The sequence below is a fragment of the Apodemus sylvaticus genome, chromosome 9 (genome assembly GCF_947179515.1).
Source record: "Apodemus sylvaticus chromosome 9, mApoSyl1.1, whole genome shotgun sequence".
Lineage (NCBI taxonomy): Eukaryota > Metazoa > Chordata > Mammalia > Rodentia > Muridae > Apodemus > Apodemus sylvaticus.
The window spans coordinates 114323446-114351284 of record NC_067480.1 but is presented as its reverse complement, the minus strand read 5'-3'; the positions used below and the strand labels follow the sequence as shown (position 1 = coordinate 114351284).

The following is a 27839-nucleotide window of genomic DNA, read 5'->3' as shown; positions in this document are numbered from 1 at the left end:
AATTCATAGCCCTCAGGTATGGCCAGTCTAGCTAGCCAGATTTCCCAGGAAAGCCATGTCTGCCTTCCCTGCATTAGAAACATAGGCAGGCTGCCACACCTACCTGGCATTTATGTAGGTGATGGGGGTATGAACTATGGTTCTCATGCTTCTGTGTGTGGCAAGATCTTTAGCCATCAACCTGTTTTTCCAACCACAAGATACAGTTTTTGATTGTGTGGCAAAGGAGGGGATGTTGCTGACTCCAGTGGCTGGAGCTGTAGAAATAGGTTATGTTCTGCTGTTCCATTCCTGGCCCCATCCAGTGAAAAATCACTTGGTTCACAATGTCCTTAGTGTTGCTACTGAAATACTGGCACAAGACACAAGATGGCAGAAGACTACTGTTTTCCTCAGAGATTACACAGAACTTTTGTGTCAGGTTGGACACAGCCTCTTGAGGAAACATAAAAACTAGGACATAACTGAACAAGGGCTGAGTGTGAAGCATGGCCTTTCCACTTCTTTCTCAAATGCAAGCCTCACTACAATTATTCTGAGCTTGAGTTTCATTAAAACTCAACTGTTTCCAGGTTCCTTCTAAAGGTGTGCATGTGCATGTGTGTGTGCATGTGTGTGCGTGTGTGTGTGCATGTGTACCTGTGTGTGTGTGTGTGTGTGTGTGTGAAAGTGTGTGTGTGTGTGTGTGTGTGTGTGTGTGTGTGTGTGTGTGTGTGTGTGTGTGTGTGTTTGAAGCATTTGGGCTTCACATTTTTCCCTTTGGCTGTCTACAAAACTTCGTTGGTTTCCCTTTTCAAAAACTGCTCCTGTAGTTTGACATTTGTGTATAGAGATGAAGAAAGAAAGTAGACTGAAAGGTAGATCATTTCCAGGTAATCTTTAATCAGAATAACTCATCAAAGAAAGCAACAACCATTTAACAATTTGTATCCTAAAGAGCAAAGAGACCTGTGAAAATACTGCACTGTGTAAAGTGTTTCAGATCCTTATTTGCTAAGGAAACCATGTGCAACATCTTTTTTGCTGCACCAAGGTTTCTCTAAGTAGGAGCACACCAGATCCTCTCTGCCACATCCCCGGAGCTTCCTTTCCTCAATGGATGGCTTCACTGAAGGAACTCTACTTTCAGCCAGGAATTTCCTAACTTTGCCTCTTTCATTGACACCCTGCTAATGGCCTGTCACAACCCCAGTTACTTTTTAAAGGAAGTCTCCTGTTCTCTGAGCAGGTGGATACCATGGGAAAGGCTGCCCTTCAGTTATTCTGATCTCTGAAGTCCTTTTCTTCCTACTTTTAGGATGATCTACCACCATTTACAGTGCTGATAGAAATCCCAGGATAACTGTTTTTGGAAATTACAAATAGATTTTTGGAGTGTGTCAAAATAGTGAAGGGATTCTGATTTGATAAAGTCTGAGAAATAATACAGGTTCAAAAGATGATTTTGCCATCTGTTTAATTTAAAGAAAGAGGATTTCACAGCTTGCTTGAGGTCTAGCTAAAGTAGCTGTGCTGACCTGCCTGGCATCACCACTGGAAAAGGAGAATTCCTACTCTAAAGCTGACATATGCAGAGGAAGACTCTGCTTGATCTGAATAGAGAAAAGTATTCTTTTCTGAGCTAACTTGCAAAACTCTCTGGGCCCCACAGTTCCCTTTTAGCAACACTGTTATCCCCACCCACCTCCACCCTCCATGTTTGTTGTGATTTCTCTTACCTTTAGATTGCTAATTAAGGACATAGCTCCTTGCCTCTGTCCTGACTCTTAGCACAGAATAGGAGACAGAGAAACCTCTTCAAGTGTTTTAGTCCTCTGTCTTGCCCTGTGTCCCCCTTGGGTGCAGTGGGTGAGAAGGCCTGGAGCTCAGACTCTGGGAGCAAGTGAGAATGGTGCGGCAAGCTCGTTTATTCTCTGGGAGCGCCCTTTTTGCCCTCCACTGGTGTTCCATCGGTCCCAAGCAACCATGTCCTCCAAGCGTAGCTCCCGACTGGCTGTCACTGTCTGCGGCACCAATCCCTAAGCTCTCACGCAGGCTTCAGTTGGTCCCTCATATGGAAGTTACCTCCACAGCAGCGCGGCCCCACTCACTGTTTATGTGGAAGTGGCCACAGCCTTGTCAGTGAAGCCTGCTGCTTCTCCGACATTCAGGAATGCTGGCCGGATGCCTGTTTTCTTCATAGGGTGGCTCAGATTATTTTGAAAAGCATGCATGTTTTTCCAGTTTGAAACTTAGGCATGTTGACATGCTTCCTCAGTGTAAAGCAAGAGCTCTGCATACCCACGTTAGTGAATTCAGGAGAAGAAACTGTGAATGATTTTTCTAAGAAATGCTGTTTGCAGCTTGCCATTACATATCAAACTTTCATCCAGCCTACAACCAAGTTAGTAATGTGCTTTGAGATCTTTATGATTGTTCTGCTTACTTACAGTGTAGTCAACCTATTCAGAATTAATTGTCCTTTAAGAAAAACAATGTATTCAATCTTACTATGCTTTGGCCTCCCTAATGTGTGATTTACTCTATTTCTCCTTAATGATTCATTGATTCCTCACTCAGAGCAATGTATTTGTTCAAAAGATGTAGGGGCTAGAACTATGACCATTTGCTCGAAGCAGTAAGGTTTGAACATTTCCCTCCAATGTTGAAAGCAGTATGTGGGCATACACTAATAATAATACCTGGTTTTTGTCCTTGGGTGGTATTCTGAGTCAGTAGGGTCAGAGAAACAATTTTTCCCTTCATGAGACCTCTGTGAAAACTTAAGACAAAAGTTCCTCATTCCTTCCCATACCATATTTGCTCCGCTGTTTAATAAATAGATTGGACAGAGTGGCCTTTGTTCAAGAGATCGGGTCAAAGGTATTCAGACAAACCAATCAGACTCACTCTTGGGTAAATGACACCAAGGGTCAGCTTCCTTTCTTAGCATCTGTGATGTTCCCTCCAAGATGAATTGGCCTAATAACCAAGTCCCCACACTTTGGAGGGGTGTAGGGATTCGAGGTACTGCCTTTCATGGAAGCATTTCCTGTTCACCCACTAATCAAAGATTGAGCAATGGCCTATTATAATGTTTGAGCAAGTCTGCTGGCTCCCAGAAACAGCTGTTAGATATCTTCCTTCTTCCATATGGTGTGTGTTTGGGGGCAGGATTAATTATTTTAAAAATACTGGAAGGAGCTCACAAGTTGATTTGTAATTAGATAAGCTAAAAATTATTTTTAGAATTTTATCCCAAGACAGAGTGTTTTGGACTTACGATAGTATGAACACAGGACAGATTCAGCAGAAACACACTTTGCATGTTGAATTTTCATCTTTTCTTGATCTGGTGCTGTGTCTCTTTGGGGTTCTTTACACTTTGCTCATGATTCTTTTGTTTTCCTTTAATGTGGAATCTGTGTTTTATATTACTTTGAAATATTTCAGCATCTGAGAATGATTTGTGTCTAGTAGTTCTGTAAAAACTTGAATCTATGGTATTTTATCTTCCCTTCTTTTGCTTTGTTTGATCTTGAGGAAGAGAGAAGTTTGCAAGCTGATGTGGCCAGCTGTGGGGGTCTCACCTCCTGTTGAATGGATTTCCTTTTCATCAACAGTTATTCATATTCATTTCTCCCTGCATCTGCTTCATTTCTCCCTGCATTCATTCATTTCTCCCTGCATTCATTCATTTCTCCCTGCATCTGCTTCATTTCTCCCTGCATTCATTCATTTCTCCCTGCATTCATTCATTTCTCCCTGCATCTGCTTCATTTCTCCCTGCATCTGCTTCGTTTCTCCCTGCATTCATTCATTTCTCCCTGCAATATTCATTTCTCCCTGCATCTGCTTTGTCAAATTGTTTTTCTAGGATTTATACATAACACTGTATTAGGCTTCTTTTTTGCCACTGGGACAAAATGCCTTAGAGAAACTCTTTAAAAGGAAGTAAGTTTTATTCAGACTGGTACTTTTAGAGATTCAGCCTGTGGTGAGGTGTAGCATCATGGCTGAAGGCTGAGGCAGAATAAGGTCCCTGAAGGTCAGGAAGCAGAAAGTCAGCAAGCCCCAGAGACAGAATATACTTCCCAAAGGCCTGTCCGCAGTGAACTGCTTTCTCCTAGCAGCCGCACATCCTAATATGCCCTGTGGGCTGTGTTGTTATCAATTGCTCATTGATGAAGTCAGTGGTTTCATGAATCAATTATAAAAGCCCCTAAACAGGCATCCATGATTTCAGCAAGTGGAAATTTGGAGACATTTTATATCTAAGCTGCAAGAGTGGGCTGGACTCATTTTCCTGTCTTCTGGTTTTTGTACTCCTGATGAGAAGACTATGTTCAATTTTGTTGCAATTTCCAGTGACCGGATGCCTTTTCTCTGGCTCTCTTGAGAAGCTCTCCTGTGTCCATTTCTTTTCATATTCACTCACTAGGTCTTTGTATATTTTTTACTAATTGTTATATAAATCCTACCTACTCTACAATCATAGTTAGTTTGAGAGTCTATTTAATGGTATCTTTTCCCAGACCAAAACAAATCTCATTTGGTTTTTTGGACAGTGCATTACTTAGTATGGTGGTAGACTGAGGTGATTGCAGCTTGCTCCCATGATGGGGTCCTCCCATTTCTGGCACCGCTGAGTTGCAGCTCTTCTGAGGTCTAAACTGGAAACATGACTATTTTCTAGATTTTTGATGAAGGAAAATGGCTTCTGTTGTTTCCTTTCAGTCCCCTGGACTCTTGTGGTGCTATGCATTCTTTTCTGCTGCCACTCTTCACTCTGGCATGTGCTTCTCAGGGTCTGTGGTCTCATTGGCAAACCTCTTCTGAAAAAAAATAAGATCAAATGGTGGACACACTCCTGATCCTCCCAATTCTTACAGCTATTTACTTAATATATATTTTATGTTTGTCTGGCATCTCTAGTTACATACAATGAGAAAACTTACCTGAGGCAGTTTACTACACTGTCCAAGGTGAGCATCACACTGTTGGGCTGATGTGAATGAAGAACAGCTTTTCATATGTAGGCACAGCTGTTCTCTGAACTTTGTACACGAGAAGACACAGAATCTCCCCAAGCTTCCTGTCATCCTAGTTTAGTATACACAGAGCTAGCTGTGTCCCTTTGAGAGGCTGGGCTAGCTGGACACTGGATGTTCTCACCCAGAATTAAGAGAAAAGTTCCTCATGCACAGCAATAATCCAAGGAAACAGCTTCATCCAAAATCTCAAGTACAGGTTTTTTGGCTGTTGCTTTTAATAATTTTATAAGCTTGAAACATTAGTCAGACCGACTTTTGAAATCAGAGGACCATTTTGTACTTTTATTTACTTATTAGTACCAAGCCTTGAATCACAGAAAAAGATAAGATTTAAATTTCCAAATTTCAATTTCCTTTGTGGGTAACACAATCCTAAATAATAAATTATTACTCAGTTTAATTCATTCATAAAAATTAGAGACTAGTTGTTTCAAAGATGACGCATGATATACAGGCATAGTATGCTGCAATATCTAAGAAATAAATTGGGGAATTTTGGATAATAGTTATCAAAAGAGATGGGAAATGTCTGGGCATGTTTAATAGTAAAGTAAAATAGGAATGTTTACAAAAATAGAACCGTATTAAAAAAAAAAGTACAGTTGGTCCCAGAGTGGCTGTGGGCCTGGGAGGTTTCTCAGAAAGGAGATAGATAGATGAATAGACAGACAGACAGACCCTGGCAAAGACAGAAAGCCACAGAAATGCAGCAGTATACTATCATCAAACAGTCATTTTAAGAGAAACAAGGTGTAGGAGGGAGGAGGCTAAAAGTGCACACAGCAGTGATGGGTACGGGAGAAGTTGAGGCCTCTCCTCTCAGGGACTGAGCATCAGCAAGGCATCTTTTTAAAGAGATCGCTGATATGACAATAGTTCTCTCTCCCTCCCTCCCTGCCCTCTCCTTCCCTCTCTCCTTCCCTCCTTCCCTCCCTCCCTTCCTGCTTCTCTCTCTGTCTCTGTCTCTCTCTCCCTGCTCTCTCTCTCTCCTGTTATTCTCTCTTGCTCTCCTTCTCCCAATCCAACTGACATGCCAAATGCTTCATGAAGAGATAGGAGCAAGTACGAAGGCACTTCATGCTGGAGACTGGCCAGTAAGAGCCTCTAGAGCAGGGGTTCTCAAGCAGGGGTCATGGCTCCTTTGTGCAGAGGTTCCCAATCTTCCTAACTTTGTAGCCCTTTAATACAGTTCCTCATGTTGCAGTGACCATGAACCATACAATGTATTTTGTTGCTACTTCATAAGTATAATTTTGCTACTGTTATGGATCATAATGTAAAACCTGTGTTTTCCAATAATCTTAGAGAACTCCTGTGAAGGGATCATTGGACCCACAAAAGGGTCACAGCCACTGCCTTTGGGGTGTCCCCAGAGTCAAACTGGTACCTATCTTTATCTTTCCCTGGCAAATCTTAAACGTCCATCAGGAAGAGATTCATTTAAAATACCATTCTCTAGGTGAACAGAACCCAGACAACTCCAACAGCCTGATCGGTGAATGTTTGTGATTTCCTACAACCAGAACTATTCCCCTTTTCTTGATTCCTTTTCTTCCAATGAATACTTTTTCTGAGTGTTTGAAGTCTGAGAAAACAAGACATTGTTTTACATATTTGAAAGAAACATGAAAAAACAAAACCACACTGTATGTCAACAGAGGCCATAGAGCTGCATGAAATAATTCTAAGACATTTCTTCTCTCATGTTTCATATTAAATGTTTCAAACTTCTGTGCATATTTGCATTTATTGTAGGTTTAACATACTTTACAAATGTTTATCTTCTAAAATCATTTGCTTTTCCCAAGTAAGGCCATCTCTTCTTCTAATGAATTGATAGAGTAGTGTATATTAAGCCCTCTGGGTGTCTTAATTTCTGGTAACATCTTTCCTTGCCATTTTCTGAAACCTGTCTGCTATCATTCTGCTCTGTCCTTTGTGTTTTTCTTTAACCCAGTCAATACCACAGAAATAATGAAGTTTCATTAGTTCTGGTCTCCAGTCCACCCTCAGAGTACCAAGCACCAAAGTACCAAACTGGCAACGAAGTTCTGCTATTTTAATCTTTCCTTGGTGACAAAAAAAAAAAAAAAAAAAAAAAAAAAAACAAAAACAAAAAACAAATTCCCGAATCCACCTCAGTGCTAAGGAAGAGAACCTCACCTTCCAGAGTGGAACGTTTGACGTTAGGGTCTCACTCTAGTTATTTATTTTACTGTCACAGAGAAGAGTAGAACTTGTAATACAGACAGCTCATGTGCATGCACAACATGGTAGTAGTAGTTTGAAATAAAATTGTGTGATTGTTGTGCCATTGGACAGAAAGTTTTTTTTTGGGGGGGTTGGTTTTGTTTTTGTCTGTCCTCCCACCTTTTAAAAATTCTTTGCACCAATGCTGAACTGTTTTTGCAGAACAGATTTGGTCTTCTTGAAAGTTTCTGTCTCTATTGTTGATTGATTTAGTTGTTTCCCTGTGCAATAGGCATCTATGGCTTTATTCATTGATTATTATCCCCAAATCTTTATTGTCAACTGCTTCTCCTCTTTCTTAGAAGCTACTGAATTCATATAATCATGTCTGTAGCTGTTTGGCCCACTGAATAGAATTGTGTTCTACTGCTTGTGGTCTTAAGCCTATCTAAGATATGCTATTAAAAATAATGTATTGTCTTTCCCCTTGAGGTGATTCATGAGGATGAAAATCCTGTAATCATGAAAAATTTAAAATTAGTTAAGCTTAATTTATGTAAATGTGGTAAAAATCCTACAGGATACTTTTAAGAAATCATTTTCTTTCATTTATATATATATAATTAAGATAGTAATGAGTTAAGGGTAATTTCCTCTGCTTTTAGGCAATGTATGTCATGTGTTGGAAGAGATCCCTGTGCATCCTTGTCTGCTGTGCCACACAGAGACTCCAGCCCACAGCACCCCAGGCTTGCCCATGCTCCGCACGGCCCATCCCAGCCAATGACCTCCTCAAGCTTAAGTGAAGAAAGTAGTGCATAACAAGTATAACAAGTGTGCCTTCAAGAAAGATGAGTAGACTTCTTACATAATAAAAGTATAAAAAAGTAATGATAAAGAACTCTATAGGATTTACAGTTGAGTGAAAGGAACTAATATGCTTTCTATGTAAATAACATCAGAAGCCAAATACAATGACATGAAAATTGGATCTTAGACATGTACCTAAGCCTCATACAGCAAAGAGCTATGGTTCCCATGATTAAAAGATAGAATCATGTGACTTTAAGAATAGTGTATGACTTTAAAGGAAAGTCTTGCATCACTAGCTGAGTGGCTCTTCTGGCTTTTCTGTCTTTGGTGCTCTTATTTAAATATTTCAGAAATCTGTATAAGCTTGCATTTTTAAGTATAAGTTGTATTTACAAATTTTTTATTTTTAATATTTTTTATTTATTTTATTTTTTACAGTACTTATTTATTTTTTACAGTAATTATTATTACAGTCCACTGTAGCTGTCTTCAGACACACCAGAAGAGGGCATCGGTCACATTACAGATGGTTCTGAGCCACCATATGGTTGCTGGGAATTGAACTCAGGACCTCTGGAAGTGCAGTCAGTGCTCTTAAGTGCTCCAGCCTCGTATTTACAAATTTTTATCTTCTTGAATTCATGAGCTTTTTCACAAGACCACGTGCTCCTTACTTATCCATGAGGTTGTGCCTTCTGAGGCCTCTGGGCACCTAAATTTCATGTTACAAGCTGAAAATGTCCTTTATCATTTGCTAAATCTTGCTGACCATTGTCCTGTTTCCATGCTGGTAAATAGCAGGTTGTGAGCTGCATTGAGACACTGATGTAGGGAAGGACTCTAGCCCTCTTTCAAAGCACTGACATGCCTGTCCTTAACATGTGTCTCTTTCTGGAGAACACAGATTCATTTAATGACATTAGTATTCATACAATAGCATTTTACTTATTGTACTGCGGAAAACCAGTCAAGGTCACTATCTCATGTGGACATTAGATCATGTTATAATCTAACTTGGTGCAGATAGTCTACATAGATGCAAGACACTGTCATGAGGTGTAATCTAAAGTACAATTTAGACTTTGTTGTGTCTGCCAGTTGGTGTCCCTTAAAAAAGATGGTCTTGTGTGTTTCTCTTCCCCTTTTCACCTTTTAAAAGTGATTTGTTCCTACCCTGAGCTTTTTATTAGGTTATTTTCTTTCCAATTCTGTCTCCATAGTCATCTAACTTACAGCTTTCTTTTTTTTTTCCCTGAGACAGGGTTTGTCTGTATAGTCCCGGCTGTCCTGGAACTCACTCTTGTAGACCAGGCTGGCCTTGAACTCAGAAATTCCCCTGCCTCTGCCTCCCAGAGTGCTGGGATTACAGGCATACGCCACCACCGCCCGGCTAACTTACAGCTTTCTATGTGGTCATTTTCAGTGGCCGTTTTCCTCAACCATTTCCCAAGATTACTGCTGTTTCTTTTAGAAGAAGCAGAATCATTTTTATAGTTTATGATTTGTTAATATCATTTAGCATTATGCCATATAATTATAAACTGCCCTATATAATGTGAAGTAAAATTAAGCATTTTTTCCATTTGATCATGTTTGATAATTAAGGTTCTCAATAACTTAGGTTTGCCTACTAGCTATTTACTGACAAACAAAACAAAAAAGGGCTTAAATGTAGTGTTTGGGCTAAAAATTTTTAGGTAGGGTAAGGTAATTTCTTTTGCATGAGGCATCCTTTCTGATGGATTTTTTATTATTATTTTTATTCATATGAGTACACTGCAACTGTCATCAGACACACCAGAAGAAAGTGTCATTATGGATGGCACCTTTATAGGTAAGCCACCATGTGCTTGCTCGGAATTGAACTCAAGACCTCTAGAAGAGCAATCAGTGCTCTTAACCACTGAGCCATCTCTCCAGCTCCATCCTTTGTGATATTAAAAGTCACATAATTCTCTCTTTTTTTAAATTTAACAAATATATGCTGGTTGTAATCAGCACTGTAACCAATACTAAGTTAAGAATGTTGGTTCACAATCTTCTACTCTAGACAAAAGTAAAATCTTTTTATTTCTTATCTATAGCTAATAATGGTGTGAGTAGCAGAGTATACATGTAGATATGTATTATTTTAATTGGCAAATATTAAGTAGTTGTTCCTTTTTCTTCATCTGTATGCTGAAATATGTAAAGACAGAGTCATTTTGCAAACAAGCATTCCAAACATGAAACATTCCACATTCTCATCTTCAAAAATATCTAAAGAACAAAACTAAAGAAAAAGTATGACGGAAGTTCCTATACCCGGAGCAGCCTGCTGCCAAGACAGCGAAGGAAGTAGACCATGGACACAGTGGACCCAGAGCATGCTGTCTTAAGGAAATCATTAAAGATCACAAAGTGAGAATTTGCATAGTTCTTAGAAAACATAAAAACAATGTTAGTTCTAAGGAAGAACGACTACCTCATATCTCTAAGGGAAAAGAAAGATTGAATGTAACTCCATTTTACAAAACAGTACATTTTCTTTGAGAGAAAAGATGTGCTAGCCCATGTCTGCAGTGCTATAGAGTGGCCAGATAAGGAGATCTTATCAGGACAGCTTTGTTCATGTCCTGGGCCTCATACACAACCTCAGTCCAAACTGAATCCTTCTCTACTGACCATTAAAGATGTAAGTGAAAATAAACTACACTATGAATATAACAAACCAGAAATTAATAAGCCTTGTAAACAAATGAAAATTCTTATAAAATAAACAATAATTATAATAATAAAATGGGATCATGGTAAAAGACTAGCTACAGCTGAAATAAAAGGAACTGCTTGTTATGCAAATGAGTACAACATAAAACACAACATAATTAACTATACATTTGATATTAAACGTGTGCCAATGTGTGGTAAATCATAAATGCAGTGGCTCCCATATACAAAGAAATAAATCCTGTGACTATAAAACACCTTGTGATCATACTTGCCAGCATTGGGATCCATGGGTCTTCTGCCTCTGATGTTTAAAATGAAATATCTCACAATTGTGTAGGTTTGCATTTTAAAGTATGTCTTCAAAAATATTCATATTCTTGAATCCATGTACCTTTTCCTGGTAAGCCCACCTCCCACTACTCTATTTATTCTGATCTGTCTTTCAAGTCCTGTAAATCCTCAGATTTCATATGAGAAACTGAAGAAAATGTCCTGACATGTGTCTGGCTATTATTTCACTCTGTCAGGAGTGGGGGACTAATTTTAGGAAAGATTCCTGCTATTTATATGTTTTTCCTGTTATCATTATGCATTTATAATAATCAATAAGTAACAGCACACCCCTTTGGAGCAGATCTCTGCAGATCCACGAAGTCTTATAATGATGCTATATAGACAAATAGATGACTTTAGTTTTAATGATGATCCTATAAGAGTTCCTAAAATTATATCTGTGATTATTAAGCTCTTTAATAGTGGAACTTCTATTAGGTCCTTTTCTGATAGTTACAACTAAAATGAGAACTCTGCCAGTCTCCCAAGAGTCACCAGTTAATTGCTCTTAGATGGCAATCAGACTTTCTCCTACTCAGCACATTCGAAGAGGTTGTAAAACAGTTAACCTGCCTGCTGGTTGTGGTGTACACATGCCTGAAATCCCAGCACTTGGGAGGCAGAGGCAGGCAGATTTCTGAGTTCGAGGCCAGCCTGGTCTACAAAGTGAGTCCAGGACGGCCAGGTCTACACAGAGAAACCCGGTCTCGAAAAAACAAACAAAACAAAACAAAACAAAAAACAGTTAACCAAAGGTCATGAAAAGGGAAGTTGGATATATAATAGGTGTTAGAAGATAAAATATTGACTGGGTTTATCTATACAAAACTTCACTTATAATGTAGAGAAGACAAATAATAGATGTCTAGCTAGATAATTACTCCTAATGGATATGCATGTAAATATTCTCTGTTGTAAACTTCTATTTCAATTTATGATGGTATTTTGAGTGAACTTGTGATGAACTTTATAACATGTGTTCATGTATTCTGAAAGATGTTTAAGGGCTGAGGACAAGAGAAGTCAGGGCAGAAGAGTTTAGGAGAGGAACAGAGCTGAGAGAAGAACTGAACTAAGGAGAAGTTTTTAGTCAGAAGAGAACAAGATTAGGTGAATCCAGAGTGGAATAACTTAGAAACTATAGGTAACGTAAATAACTAAGAGAACAATGTGTAGGATGCAGAGGGAAAGAGGAAAAAAGATGTTGCGGAAAGCAGAAGGAACAGGCAGTCTTCTTACCGTGGGACAGGACAGGTCCCATTAAGAGAAACAAAGCCTTTTTCTTACAAATATGGATTTGATTCATTTAGCATTGAAAAGGTGGAAACTTTTTCTTTCTCGATGTAATAAATACTGGAGTCCATTTTTCATCCAGAATGAGTGAGTTCTTTCTGCACTGGTGCTGGTCTTTTGCTCCATATGCATATGTAAGTATGGATGTGTGTGTAAGTATGTAATTGTGAGAATGTATGCATGTATGTGTATAAGTATGAATTGTGAGAATGCATGCAAGCTGGGCCCAGATTACTTCATGAAAATATGTATGGAGCTGTATGTATGAATTTCTGTGAGATTATTCATATTCACTTATGTAAAAGTTTTTCTTTCTGCAAGTGTTATTCTCTTCTCCTGGCTCAATAGAAGTTTACTGCTCCTCACTTCACCCCAGACTGACAAGCAAAAGGCATCTGGACAATGGGGAAAAGGCTCTAGCTACTAATCCTTTAATCTCCTGCTGTTTTTGGGTGAAGTGCTAAGTGCCTGAGACTGCAGTCTCTGGCTTCAGAGGAACACAAAGGGCAGATCTACATTAGCATAGTAACTTAGATAAATAAACCTTTTATTATACAGCACCCCTAAATTTTTGATGCTCTTCCCCCCTCCACTACCTCAAAAAAAAAAAACCAAGAAGAAAAAAAACCACCTCTGCTGGGACTGACTCCAGGCTCTCTCTCTCTCTCTCTCTCTCTCTCTCTCTCTCTCTCTCTCTCTCTCTCTCTCTCTCTCTCTCCTCTGTCTCTCTTCCTCTCTCCCTCCCTCCCTCTCTCCCTCCCTCCCTCCTTAAATTCCAGATGCTTGATTGTTTGATCCCCTGTCATGAGAAACCAAAATGACACTGGGTAGTGTGCAGGTGAGCAGAGAACCAGAGCCCTCCCCACTAGAGTAGCACACTGTCTCACAAGCTCTAAGCTATTTGTTTATCTGACACTTCTAGACTCTTGGAATCATTTCAGGATCTCTCCTCCTCTTATTACTGCTCCCCTGCACATTGATCTCTCCAAGCCAGGAACAAAGGGTCTACAAGGGCAGAAAGAATGTATGTACTCCCATCACCAATGACATCCCAGCAGTTCCTTTTACACCACTAGACTGTCTACCTGTTTGCTTTATTCCAAGGGGCCAGAGAGACCTCAATTGAGAATCTCCACGAGGTTCCCAATTTTCTCTCTGACTGCATCTGATGCCTGGCTGACCCTTGGGAGGACCAAAGGAAGAAGGCTGGCTTGCAGATGATGGCATGAGCCTTTGAAGGCAGAGAAGACAAGGTCAGTCCCTCTAACCACTCTGATTATCATCATCACTTCTCTCTAGCTCCCTCTGCCCCCTTCCTCTCCCTCTCTCTCTCCAAGCCAGGCCACCCAGTATTGCCTTACTTTGTTTCTTTACTTGTTTCCTTAATTCAAGGTTAATTATATCTATTTATTTTTCTCTTCATTTCATTAGTTGAGGGTGCTTAGCCCTTGAGACCAGTACCTATATCAGGCCTGCCTCCAGGTCATAGAGCTCTGCCTGTCTCCATCTACTGTGTCATGTGATTAAAGACACACAGCACCATACTTTTTTCATTGTACATGTAGTTTAATTTCAAATTTTATTCATGAGAGAGAGAGAGAGAGAGAGAGAGAGAGAATAAGAATTGTAGGCTACACTTCAATTCTTCAGTAACTGTGTGACCACAGGCCATGTTTAACTTTCTGTAAGATAAAGCACAATGGTACTGATTATATAACACTGTGGACTTCCACTAAGCAAGCTGATTTTCACAACTCCTCTCTGTCTTTTAAAAATTTGACTCGACGACAACACCAGGGCTCCAAAGATGATTGTTTCTTTCATTTTCTTCTTCTTGATGTTCTCTTTTTGTTAGAAGTCAGAGTCAAGGTAAAACAGGAAAAAAAATGACCCAAAGTGATTAGTGTGTCACCCTCTGAGTTCTTTGTCCTTTCTTTTTTGTCTTTGCTGTTCTCTGTGCTTGCTATCCTCTAGATGATAGGGATGTAAATCCAATTTACATGTGGTGACTTGTAAGGAGGCTCTACTGATCTAGAGAGTACCCTTGAAATAAAATGAGAATCAAAACAAGAACTTGTAATAAAATATATAGACAAAATACAATTTCTATTATTAACCCCCCCCCCAAAAAACACAGCAACACTTTACTGACTAGACAAGTTCCTTTTCTGCACATCAATTATCTCCCCAATAGCTAGGTAGTGTGCAAGTCTGTCCTAGTTTGACTATCAAGGTTAAGAAAAGTGAACCATCATCAATACTAGTTAGTCTTACATATATTAAAGGACAATGAGTTGTAAAACATTCACACTAAAATTATGACTGATTTCATGCTGAAAACTGTCCATTGGAAAGACATAGGTCAGAATTTAAGAGCACTGGCTGCTCTTCCATTCCCAGGCCAACTGACACCCTTCTCATAGCCTCTGTGGCCACCAAGCTTTCTCAAATAGTTTGCAGACCAACAGACATGGCAACCCCCCTCACACATACAGGGAGATGTAGTTAGGTGTGTGTGGCAGGTATAGGTGTTGAGAAGTGTACAGTGCAAGAAGGAAAATGGGCTGTACCATATTTAGGGTACGACCTGTAGATCAAGAGGAAGGACCATCTTCTCTGAGATTGATCTATCCCTTGGGAAGAAGGACAGTCAGCCCAGATGTGCTGGTATGTATTCCTGGTTCTTTATCAAAAAGACTTTGACTCTGACCTTGCTTCTGATTCCCCAGTGCAGGTTAGGAATCCAGCACAGATAGAAAGCGAAACCACACCAAGGAAACCAGCATGCAGGAAAAAAACAAACCAGAAAACATGTTATGTTGGATGCAACAAAGCAAGCTCACATTCACAAATCTGTGAGCCTAAGACTCATCCCTGGCTGAAAGGAGAGAACTGAGTGTAGCACACACACAGAGTTGGTCATCTCTGAGTCCATACTCACCCAGGCCCGATGTTCACGTCACTAGGCCACAGGCTCTAACACCTCACTTTATTACAGATAATCATGGTGGCTCAAGCCTTTAATCTCAGCAATCAGATCTCCACTTTCTGGGTCAACATGATCTCTGGAGTGAAAAGAAACAGATGAAGAAAAAACTCAATATTTCTTTGTTAAAACAGTTATTGTAAGTTTTAAGGAACATAATAGTTTGACATTAAAAATCTCTAGTTCACTATCACCTTTCTCACATGTCTAAGCCAATGCTTCCTAATGAGTTCTTCCTTCTCCATGACTGTCCCCCATCCCTGGGTGTTGTGTTGTATAGTGAATGTGTGTGTGTGTGTGTGTTCGCACATGCACACAGGACTACCATCACTGGAGGATTAAATATAAACAAACAAGACAGGAAAGCTGGAGGAACTATAGAAATAGCTGAATATTTTCTTTTTTTCTTTTCATAGAAAGAAAAAAGAAAAAAAGAGCTGCCACTGCAGCAACATCTGCCACCATCATCTTCACCACCACCACCAACAAAAGATACTTGTCAATCTCCTTTTATTATAATAATTAAAATTTAAAATTGTGTGTGCTTGTGGGTGATCTATAGCACAACCCTCACAGGAGGATTAAATAAAATTAACTAAGAGATCCAAGGCTATATAATAAAAATGCTAAAACATAGATGATAGACAGACAGATAGACATATAAACAGAGACAGACAGAGATATAGAAGAGCATAAGAAGCCTTCCCCTCGAAAACAAGGAAGGCTGGAGATAGAGGTCAGCCTCCTTATGTTTATTAAGGCAAAATCAAAAGAAAAAGTGAAATGAAACAAAACAAACCTAGCCGAATATTTTATTTTTCTTCAGATATTAAAAATATTTTTAAAAAGTACACAATCATCCAAAAGGGAGAAAGAGAGAGAGACAGAGACAGAGAGACATAGTGAGAGAGAGAGATGAAAAGATCTATTTTTTTACCACTTTTTATTGTAATAAGAAAGTAATGACTTTAAAAATTAAAGCTGGCCCATCTTACTTTAACACTTATTAATACAATTTATTCTGTTGAGTAAGACAGGGATACCTGGTCAACACCCCCATAATTTAATAAGGAATTTTAAAAAAACAAGAAAACAGCCAGTAAACTGCTTGAACTCATTATGGTTTTTATTATTAAAAAAGAAGGAACAAAATAAAGGTTAATGGTTGTATTTTCTAATTGTTAATAAATAATCATTAAATATTAAAAATCGGTCCACTTTTCTAAAAAAAAAAAATTGGTCCATCTTATTCACTGTTGTATCATGAGTACTGTACTAAAAACAAATTTTGGTTTTAATAAAAAGGACAACTTGTCAACTAGGAATCAAGGTGACATGGAGAACAGAATACCAACTTCACCATTGCCCTAATACTAGAGACCAAGAGTGATATACACAACAACCAGGCAACTAGCTGACAATCCTCTTAGGAAAAGAAAAGTTAAGGAAAATGGCCAACTTAAACCTCATTTAAATAAAGGAAAAAAAAAGTCCAGATCTGACATCTGGTAGATCTGGGGTGGAGGAAATTATGATCCAGATGGGCAAAAATCTGGCCAACATAGCAACATACTGGGCTAGAGAGATGGCTCAAAGGTTAAGAGCACTGACTGTTCTTCTGAATGTCCTGAGTTCAAATCCCAGGAACCACATAATGGCTCACAACCATCTGTAATGAGATCTGACACCCTCTTCTGGAGCATCTGAGGATAGCTACAGTGTACTTACATATAATAAATAAATAAATCTTTTAAAAAAATAAAATTAAATTAAATAAATAAATAAAAAAACATAGCAAAATACAAGACAGAAGGAGGCAGGGGTGGGGGTGGGTTGCCTTTCCCCTACCCAACATGTACCATATTGTCATCATGCTTTGAGGGAATATAGAGAGTGGAGAAAGTGCCTACTGCCAGAGATCTGCATATCCCATCTAGATGGACACCAAGCCTAGGAAGCTAAGGTTCCCACAATTCTCCAGTGCCCCAGGATGAAACACGGAGATGGGTTGGGGCACAAGAAACATGAGGATCAGGTCCTTCCATGAGCAGACTAGCACCTCTGCCCACAAGACACTGTGTTATTCCCAGCTTGAAGGAACTAGCTATCCATCCCTCCAGGACAAAGAGAAACCTCAAGCGAGGTGTGAGGGCTGGAGACCAGAGAGACATAGGTTTTATCCCTCACCTTCTCCCTTGCCTGCACCTCTGAAAGGATGCTCTTGGCTATGGTAGGATAGGAGTGATAAACGACACTCAGCTCCACCTACAACTCCCCTACCACCGCTAAACTTAAACATGCTTGTACAAGACCAGTGGATAGCAGAAGTGGCAGCCACAGGAAACAGTCCACATGGTTCCTCTGAAGGAGGAGCAGGGGAAGCAGTATTGGTAGCTAGAGAAGACCAGAAAGGGAGACCCCATTGCCACCTTGTACAAAGGTATGCTTAAGAAACTAACCATAAACAATGAAGCAAGGCCTAAACAAGTTCAGAAAGTTACCCCATGATCTACTGACAAAAATCACTAAATCTCAAAATATTCTGAAAACAGATAACAGCTAATAAAAGCCTTAGAAAACTTGAAAAACTCATTTTATATATATAATAAAGTATAAATGTGTGCCTACAATTATGCTTCCCAATACACTGTGTAAGGAGATGATTACAATCAAGAAAGACTAATTCCAGAAAAGAAATCCAGATACCCAGACTCTGTTTTGCCTCATCTGGGTCTTTTATAAAATAATCCCAGTGTTTTATATCTGACAAAACAGGGAACCAAAGTAACTTGGATAAAACCCAACTCTAGATCCTTTCTACTGTGCTATATATCTGTCTTCTGGTAAATGCTTCTCTAAAAGAATGATTTTTTTTTTAAAGATTTGTGGTTTTAACAATTTATTCCACAAGGAAACCAATGAGAAAGGATTCCCAATTTCTTTCAAATTATAATGCAAGGTAATAAAAACACATAAAGGTCTTATGAATGTAAAGAGACTAGTTTTCTAAGACAGCTATGAAAATATTTCTTCTAAAAAACAAGTTCACTCAAATGAAGCATTTAGATTCTGGTTCCAAAAGAGGTTGTGTCCTTTCTTAAATCAGGGTTTCCCTAGTCTGTAGCCTTCCCTTGAAAATACTGTTCTCCTGGTGCTATCTCCCAAAGGCTGGGATTAGGTACCACCGTGTCTACCTTTAAATTCTTAAAAATACTGAAGAACACAAACTTCAGTGTCTTCACTGTGACATAAGCCAAATGGCTAATAACTTATTTAGTTAATACGAAAACAATTCACACCATGCTTTACAATCCCAATCTAAATTTATACACAGTAGATTGGGTTTCAGGAAAACACCATCATCCAATTCCAGAAAACATAACTATGCACTGGTCATCTGCTCAGATTTAGATTTTGTTGTGATTCAAGTTGTCACTTGTAGAAGTTTGCACATAGGTCTTCTTCCCAGCCCCATGCTCCCAGAAATAAAACTCAGACTCAAAATATGTATACTTACAAATATGTTGGCCTTATAGCTAGTCTTCTCTGACTAGGCCATAGTGCATTATAACCCACTTACTCAAATCTACTTTCTGACACATGACTACTTACCTGGGCTCAGGTACCATGTGTCAGTCTCGTCACATTTTCCCAGGCAAATATCTCATCCCTGGCTCTATCCCAGAATTCTTTCTGCCTTCTGAATGTCTCATCTTGTATTCTACACTTTCCTATAGGCCATAGTTTTCTTTTAGTACAATACACAAGATATTCTCTCTACAGTCACTAGCATCCTTAAAACCTTCAAATTCAAATTCTTAATTATTCTAATTCTACTTGTACTTCTAAGATACCAACACCACCAGCAACATCCAGAGGTTACTATGGCTTTTAAACACTCATGTGTACCTGCTTCTCCTTTCAGGATTTTATTTTGGTAATACTGCCACTCCAGCTGGATGTTAGCACCAGGATGAAAAGGTGACCTTCCTGTGCCATGGTTGCTGACAGAGCCACTGTTTTTCCTGTGAGAAAAAAAAAATTGAATTGTTTCTCTAAGTACAAAAGGATGTTAAGGTCATGTAATAGAATTTTTTCATGCAATTTTAATTATATAATATTTGTTCTTTAATCACTTATGCATTGAATCTTAAAAAGCATCACCATATAACATCACCTAATTTTTTTTAAGACAGGGTCTTCTGAAATTCTCTATGTAGACAACGCTGGCCAGGAACTCACTGATGTTCACCTGATAGGATTAAAAGTATGCACCACGCATGGCTCCAGCAATGTTTCTGATAAACCGACTCAATCTAAAATCAGCAGAGTCAGTTTTCCATGGCTTTTCATTTCTTACAATGAAAAGCAGACAACTCAGATCCCAGGCTCAAATTGTAGGAGTAGACAACAAAACAAAAACTATAAACAGACTTTTACAATTCAGATATAAATACGTTTATCCTCCCATTTTATTTTTTTTAATTTGATAGCAATAGAAACAAACTGGAGATTCATGCACAGCAATGAAAATCTGATGTTTAACATATAACCAAATGTGAATTTCAGACCCCCAGATTTTGCTTTGGTTAAGAACATTACTTTAATGTATCATTTCCTTTCATGTATAAAATGATAAGACAACAATAATGTTGTAAAATTGATGTGTAAGTAAAACACCACAGGCTTAGAGGGCAGGAGACTCAGAACAAAGAAACACATAACACAGAAAGTCTTCTTGCCTCTTCATATAAACTAGAAAAAAGAACAATTTACTAGAAGGTAAGTTGTCCCAAGGTTAAAACTAATTCTTTCAAATTCAAAATAATACTTTTCAGAGCTAAGTCACAACTACCTAGGACAAAAATAAAGCCTTGTTGGGAATCTAGAATTTTCTAGGATTTTCACATAAGAGAAAAACTGACTTTAAAAAGAAAACACTAGTGTAGCTATCTTGTCAAGAAAGAACTAAGGAAAAATCCTAAATAAATGTTTCAATACTAGTAAGTAGTACACACATAAACCTAAAATTTCATTTAAAAAAAAAAAAGCAAGACTGCCCAGATGACTGACCTCTAGAATATAAAATTATCAAAACCCAAAGGTTAGTATGTTTACCTACATTCATGGAGGAGAGTTACTTCAACAGAAGAACAGAAAGTCTGAAGATACAGGATAATAGAAATTTCCCCTTAACAAACAATAAAAAGATATGAAAAATATCCAGAAAATATCCTCATCTATTTGAGATAATACAGTCCTCAATTTAAGATACTCTTCTCTGTATATTTCAGCTTACACCAAGCAGTAGTTTTCTAATTTTCCTACACTTGTGAATATAGGCTCCAGCCAATTTGAACAAAGGAATAGATTTAACTAAGAAAAATCAAAATACATTCCAAAGAATACATTGTTATCAATTCAGACACACACACACACACACACACACACACACACACACACACATTGATATGTATCAACTTTCTTAAAACAAACAAGAATACAGACCTTTGAGATCTGTTATATTTCTTATAGCCCCTGAGACAAAGAAGCCATCAATATCAACATGTCTTACAGAGCTCTGCTGTCTGGGCCAGTTCAATTTGCCTAAAAGGAAAAAAGAACATTCAAACCCAAACTAATACTTATCATTTAAAACAGATTAGTTAATTTTAGAAATCACATTCAAGAAGAATGGTATCATAACATAATATAGAATATACTATGGACTGTATACCACCTTAATAGATGAATTTCAGTTTCTCTAGTTATCTGATAGAATTTTAAATCACTTCTAACAACACCATGGTATTCTTTCTTATTCTATTTTCTAATTGTTTTCTTTTAAAATTTAATTTTACAAGATAAATTTGATTATTTGTAACAATTTTGGTATGTGTAGTTTCACATACTTAGCTTTAATAAGCTCCATTCTGCACAACTCTACAAACTTTATTTAATGAAACAACAATAACAATGGCTACTGCCTCCCAGTGTTCCTTATAAGTATTAAAACAAAGAGGTTTACAGGGGGATAGATTAATTCTCACAGCACTATGGAAAACATTACTACCACCCCCACCTTTTATAGACTAGTAATTTAAGTCCCACAGCTGATGAATGCCCAAATTACAATTTAACTCCAGTCTGCTTGATTTCCAACTTTTTAGGCTATCATACTACTCTTCTAATTAGACATATTTCAAAAAGTCCACAGGAAAAAAACAAAAATCTACATACAAAGGTAATTTTTCTTTCACCATTAGATGTTACTAGTTCTGCAGCACGTTTATTGCATTTATGGAGCTGAAAGTTAATATTATCTCGTAAGGACAATTACTGACTTAGAAAAACCAGAGATTGTTTATAAGGATTATTATAATCCAACTATTAGGATAATATTACTTTATAATAATTTTATTACAAATACCCCTCATGGTGTTCCAAAATATAATAGTACAGGTCCTAAATCTAAGAATCTAAACTCTAAGAACTTTCTAAGCTTATACCAAGTTCTGATTTCAAAGAATATGCTTGCGTATCAGCTTTAAACAACAAAACAAAACAAAATAAAAAACTTACTCCGGAACAACTGAGCCACTTCACGTACTAACTGTGAGGGGATTGTCTAGTCCCACTAGGAGCAAGGCACTGAACCTTTCTCCTTGCTGCTTTTAAGCAGATGTATGCTGGGCATCACTGATTCCTGTCGTTCCTCTTGCAGAGAGGAAATAGGCAAGAAAGGCAAACACCCATGCATGCTCCTGTCGCAGAAAGTGGCAGAGCAAGGACTCAGATCCAGGTTACACTAAATCAAACTCTTGCCATCCTCTATGTAAATTTCACTAATCACAATCTTTCTTTTGTAGAACAAGGTATCAAACTCAGGGCCTTGAACATGTAAGGCAAACAACAATCACAATTCTACTGTTCAAAGTACTATGAAACAGAAGGTAAACAACCTAAAAAATGTTAAATATTTAAGGGGTACAGAAGATTTAAATGAAATGCCTATCACATGGTTTCTTACAACATATAAATTTAAAAATTTACTCCCATTCATTGACCTAACTCATAATAGTATTCTAAAGCTTTCAAGATCAAGTGACCTTTGGTTTAAAAAAACCAAGAGACAAATAACAGATGGCATTATTATGAAATATTCCAAACTACTGACTAAAAGCCTATTTAGATATACAAACAAATAACATAAGAGCAACAAACATTCACATAGAAAGACCCTGCAACTTTCTAAAACCCCATTAGCATCTCCCTCTTTATGCCTCCCTTTCCACAGTTATAAAGATTACTATCATATAATCTTGAACCTTACTTTTTGCCCACAAAAAAAAAAAGAGACCAAAACCTTTGTCAAAATAACTGAACTAGAATCTAGTTTAAGTAACAACTATCACAAAACAGCTTCCTGTTGGATTTGGATGACAAGTGTGAGCCACACACAGAAATGAGACAATCTACATAGATGTTAAAACAATCTCCCTAAGTTTACCACATAGTTACAACAGTTCTATTTCAATGTTAATTTTTAAGAGTGCATTATTGAAACAGCCTTCTAGAAAATCTCAATTACCGTTACCAATCAGCATCATTCTCACAGGAGATTAGGAACGGAATATAAAATGTCACGTTTACACAGCTCATAAATTCAGCTGTTTATAAAGTCCCCATGAAGAAGGAAAGCTTGGAATCCTAGTGCACACAGCACTGAAATGACCTGACATTTTGAGGTAGCCACAGTTAAGTTTAATGGGAAACATAGTAGTAAAGTTTTCAGTTATAGTTACTGTAACTTATATAACCTAACATTCCTAGAGGATTTTTATATTAAGAAGTTTGGAATCATTAGAATACCAGTAAGAACATCAGAATGAAAGCATCAAATAGAACTGTTTTGAAGAAAACAATTTTAGTACCTACCTGTGTCAGGTACAAGGGAAGACCAGCCTGTTTTTATTTTGTTCCAAATCAGAGGAAGCTTGCCTGTTAAGATAAAGGATTGAGCAGGAAGTGAAGATCCACTTAAATATATTTAAAGTGCAAATTTACTAGGTATCACCAAACACCCAGAAGTCAACAAAATGATGTATTTAAAAAAAAATCAAGCCAGGTGCAAGACTTAAACCACAGCACTCAGAGACTGAGGGCAGGCAGATCTTTGTGAGTTCGAGGGTAACCTGGTCTACAAAGTGAGTTCCAGGACAGTCAGGGCTATACAGAAAACCCTGACTCAAAACCAAAACAAAATTCTGACAGTTAGCTTTAGTGTTGAACCATTATGACTCTAGATATCAATAGTAGCATATCCGACAAACAAATATGCATGTATTACTGGCAAGAAAATACACTGTTAACAAAACATGTCTATGCTGCTACAGCAGACTAGACAAAGGCATATTTGGAAAACAGCTGTGTAAGAAATATAGTAAAACACACATTTAAATAACTAACACTATTTGGATTTGTATTAAAGAGTCAGACCACACAAGCAGACCATCATGTACTTAGGTGATGCCATGTGAACCTTCTCTCTATTTTAATTGGTCAATCAAAGGTTAGAGTCTATGATTGGGTAGTGGAGGGGAAAGGTGGGACTGGAGGCACAAAAGGGGGGGGCAGGTAGAGGAAGAAAAAGAGAGAAGGAAGAGGAGAGGAGGAAGCCACTATGGACCACGTGGATGGGAGAAAGCACAAATCTTAGTGATTGGGAAGTAAGTATTTTGCCAATGAAGACATATGACTTATAATTAAAATATTTGGATTATGTGTCATTTATATGGGCTCTATGGGTTGGAAATTTTAGCAACAAATTTGTGCACCTTATATCCAGCTTAGAACTGAACTAAATTGAGAGGAAAATCCAGCCCCCTATATCCTAAACAACCAGAGGTAACAATGCAGCCCTGAGCTTGGCCACAAGGTGGCGCCAATGTCACAGCACAGTTGGGGTTCCCTGAGCCTGAGAAAAATTCAAGGACCCAAAATCAATGCTGCCTGAAAAGCGACATTCACAGCTGAAGATCAGCAATTGAACAACAGCTATCTTTCCAAAACTTTCTTCATAGACACAGCAGACTGATCTAGGCATTTCAGCCGCAAGCTAAACTTCCCCTGCAGCTTTCGAATTTCCAATATCCCCCCACCACACTTCTAAACAGGGCACAGGACAGACAAACCAGCTCTCCCAAATGCTTACACTGCAGGCTGCCTAATATCAACACACATGCTGAAGGCTATAGGCCAGACAAAAGATCCAGACGGCAAAAAAACACAAAAGCCAAGGATCTTTGTGCGGTCAGCCCCTCCCTACTAATAAAAGACCATTAATAAATACTAGTAAAGACTAATAAAAAGACCAATAATAAATACTAATAAAAAACTAATAATAAAAGAACCACAATTTTCTAAATCCAACACCAGAGGGAAACAAACATACCAAATAATAAGACCAAATAATAAGAAATAAATAGTAATTACTGCAATTGTTTGATCATTCATTTCCTCCCACATGAATAAGGTGCTACAGAGAATTAAGGAGTTTCTTAACTAGTGATTATAAAGAGCAATGATATTTTTAAACAATTTTTTGTTTCTCAGAGTATATGTGACCGAAGTCTAGAAATTAAATTTGCCAAGGTACATTGAAGAAAATTTTGCATTTTCTAGAGACTAACTCTAAAACCTGTACTACGATAGACTCTGAAGTAACACTTTACCAGCAAAACTTGTAATTATAAACAATATGATCTAACCTCATTAAGCAAAGCAAATATTTTGATTGATTAGTACTTAGTTTTAACTCAACAAACCTGTCCCTAATAGTTAGTTTTAGTCATCACAGAGACAACAGTACAATACTATACTAATGAAAATGTAGCTCTAGCTTTTGTCTCTATAACAAGGACCTACACTAAGGACTAAAGAGTGCTAATAATCACATACATTAAGAGTCACAGCCCAGAGAAACAATGAAATCATCTAAACCAGTAAGACAGACAGGCAATTGAGCAGTGATGTATTAACAGAGATCTTAAATGCTAAACGTGCTTCGGACAGCTGCACAGGTCAAAAAAAAAATAATACTGACATACATATTGAGAACAATTTACTGTGGGGACAAACATACACAAAAGTGACCCTAAGAAGACTCAAAATTAAGAAAAAAATTGGGGAGTAGTACCCAATAAACAAAGACAAGTGCTAAAATGATCAGCAAGGAAAAGAATTTAGATTGGGTAAATGAAAGCTCAGAAAGAGGTTATTTGGAATCAAAGGGAAAAAAATAAATAAATATCTGGGAGGTGGAGAGAAACTGATGGAACAGTCTCACTGAGCAAAAAAGTGGGTGAGTAGGTATCTTAGAGTTTTATTGTTGTAAATAGTCACCATGACCAAGGAAACTTTTATAAGGAAAACATTGCATTGGGCTGACTTACAGTTTCAGAGGTTTAGTTCATTATTATCATGGTGGGAAGCATGGCAGCATCCAGGCAGACATGGGGCTAGAGAAGTTGCTGAGAGTTCTAGATCTTGATCTGTAAGCAGCAGCAGGAGACAGTGTCCATACTGGGTGTAGCCTGAACATAAATTAAGACCTCAAAGCCCACTTTCATAGTGACGCACTTCCGTCCAATTTGGCCACACATGCTCCAATAACACCACACCTCCTAATAGCACCACTCCCTATGGGACAAGCATTCAAACCCATGAGCCTATGAGGCCCATTCTTATTCAAACCATCACAGTGGATATGTCTTCTGTCTGGAGCCAGCCCTGGCAGAGGTGTTTCTTTCTTCTTGGTTCTTCTTGAGGCAGCAGAAGGGGGAAGAGCATGCTGAACCCCTTTAATACAGTTCCTTGTGTTGTAGTGACCCCCAATTACATAATTATTTTCATTGCTACCTCATAACTGTAATTTTGCTGTCATAAATCGTAATGCAAACATCTGTTTTCAGATGGTCTAAGGCACCCCCCTCCCTTATATGTGGGTCATGACCCACAGCTGGGAGCTGCTGGGCTGGGGATTAGGTGTTTACATGCAGCCTTACCAGTCTTGCTGGGGATTAGGTGTTTACATGCAGCCTTACCAGTCTTGCTGGGTCCAGCATTTTCTGACTGTGCCTGCAGTCCTCCTTTTAGGAATAGTAATGTATATCTGTGCCACTGCATGCTGAAGTTAATACACATTTAGAATTCACAGGGTCTTATTGAGACGGTGGAAGATTATGGGGGCTTCTGAAGTAGGATTAAATACACTTTGCATTATAATAACGGCCTCTTAGCCTTTGGAGCCTGGGAGTGGAATGTAGTGGTTTGAATGAGAATGTCTCCCATAGGCTCAAATATCAGAACCCTGGTGGTGACTTTACAGCTATACCTTACCAGGGGCAGGCTCTGAGACTTGCATGTAGACTAGCCTCAATTCCAGTTCACTCTCTCTGTTCATGTTTGGGGCTTAACATGTGATCTCCCAGCTCCCTTCCATGATGGTCTCATCCCTCTGGAGGCACAAGCCAAAATAATCTCTTCCATAAATTCCCTTGGTCATGGTATTTTATTACAGCAACAGAAAAGTAAATAATACAGACTATAAATAATCAAAGATTAAAACAATTTTTACTTAATCTTAAAAAATTCATGATAAAATTGGGCACCAAAAAAGTAAAATGTACTCACCACAGTCTGTACTGCACTGACTATTGCAGCCAGTGTCCCTCTTCCTGCATGGCAGAACGGCTGCTCCAGCTTCTGGACTCAGCCACAACCAAGAAAAGGCAAGACAGTAAACAACAGTTACAGCTCCTGCCACACAATTTACTTAAAACCCCCGACAGATTTACAAGTGCAGTCTCAGGTTTTAACCCTAAAATAATTAGGCTCCACTGTTTTGATTATTTTGTCTTTGATGTAAAACTATAGGTGACAACAATGGTATGTGCTGTCCAAACTGCAAACAACTTGTTTTAAACAGATTATTAAAATAGTATACATTCACTGTGTTTTTTCAAAATTTAGAGACATAAAAAGAAAAGGTTTTACTATATACATATGACACTATGTACTAGATACTTGTGCAATGTTCCTAATTCTCAGTATTACCAGCAATGCTGAGATAAACTAAAATATGTTAAATTGTTCTATGCAAAATATCTACTTCCTCAGGACAAAATTCTTGACAGTAAAGTGAACTTTAAGGGTTACAGTTTCTGAACGCTGAAAACACAGAGTTGGTGTATAAAGTCACATCATACCTGAAAGCATATCATAAACTAAAAAGAAAATAATTATATAGACATGTAACTGTCTTTATTCATTAAAACACACCCATTTTCCCAGTCATCATTCTCAGATTGCTTCCTCCAACAGCACTACCTCGTGGTGGGTAGAAAAAATTAAGTCAATTTTATATAATAATGTACTCTTCGTTGATATTTATCAAGGGAAATGGGAAATTTGAAAATTCA

General features: G+C 38.1%; 1 protein-coding gene and 1 long non-coding RNA gene across 4 annotated transcripts in view; both read right to left on the bottom strand.

The window, feature by feature from the left end:
• Positions 1-27839, bottom strand: part of LOC127692681 (uncharacterized) — a 278157-nt gene that overhangs the window by 115127 nt on the left and 135191 nt on the right. The window lies entirely within an intron of this gene.
• LOC127692686 (uncharacterized) lies at positions 14291-27030 on the bottom strand. Of its 3 annotated transcripts, none has more exons than XR_007979508.1 (9): positions 26758-27030; positions 25812-25952; positions 23296-23358; positions 21940-22121; positions 20866-20964; positions 19267-19382; positions 15313-15436; positions 14959-15088; positions 14291-14414 (listed from the first exon to the last, which is right to left on the bottom strand). It is a non-coding gene; the product is annotated as an uncharacterized LOC127692686 (long non-coding RNA). The 3 variants fall into 3 exon arrangements; XR_007979507.1 differs by having other exon boundaries at positions 25812-25910; positions 26753-27029; XR_007979506.1 differs by having other exon boundaries at positions 25812-25910; positions 26758-27028.